We start from the raw sequence: 819 nt of genomic DNA on the forward strand, positions 1-819 counted from the left end.
CCCCTCTTCCAGTTTGAAGCCATTACATCTCCTCCTACCATTAGAAGCCCTTGCAAGAGGTCCCTCCTCAGCTTTCTTGTAGGCCCCCTTCAGATACTGGAAGGCCACAACAAGGTCCCTCCAGAGCCTTCTCTTCTCCAGGCTGAACAACCCCAACTCTTTCAGACTGTCCAGGCTGGAGAGGTGTCCCAGCCCTCTAATAATCTTTGTGGCCTCCTGTGGACCTGCTCCAAGAGGTTTATGCCATTCTTGTGTTGGGGGCTCCAGAGCTGGGCACAACACTCCAGGTGGGGTCTCACCAGAGTGGAGTAGAGGGGGAGAATCCCCTCCCTCTTCCTTCTGGCCATGCTGCTTTGGCTGCAGCCCAGGATGTTTGGGGCTTTCTGGGCTGCACTCACACGTTGTTGGCTCCCGTTGAGCTCTTCATCAACCAACACCCCCAGGCCTTTTCTCAGTCCATACTCTCAGTCCAGCATGTATTTGTGCTTGGGATTGCCCTAACCCAGGGGTAGGTCCTTGCACTTGGCCTTGCTGAACTTCATAAGTTCTAATCAACAAAGTCTAGCTACTACACCTTTTAAAACATTCCTTTTGAAACTATCATTTCAACTGGTAAACTCGGCTGAGACTTACTGAAGCAGCTGAAAGCTCTCCAAGAAAATCTAAAATGAGTTTAAGAGCCTTGTCCCTAACTACCTACTGCTGCTCTACCTGAAAGAAAAAAAAGTGACACCATTTTCAAATTCCAACCAACAATGTAAGAGCCAAACAAAGCACTCAACAAGGCTTGAACTAAAAAGCTCTTAATGACTCAGCAGG

This window comes from Merops nubicus, unplaced genomic scaffold (assembly GCF_000691845.1).
Source record: "Merops nubicus isolate BGI_N331 unplaced genomic scaffold, ASM69184v1 scaffold45016, whole genome shotgun sequence".
NCBI lineage: Eukaryota > Metazoa > Chordata > Aves > Coraciiformes > Meropidae > Merops > Merops nubicus.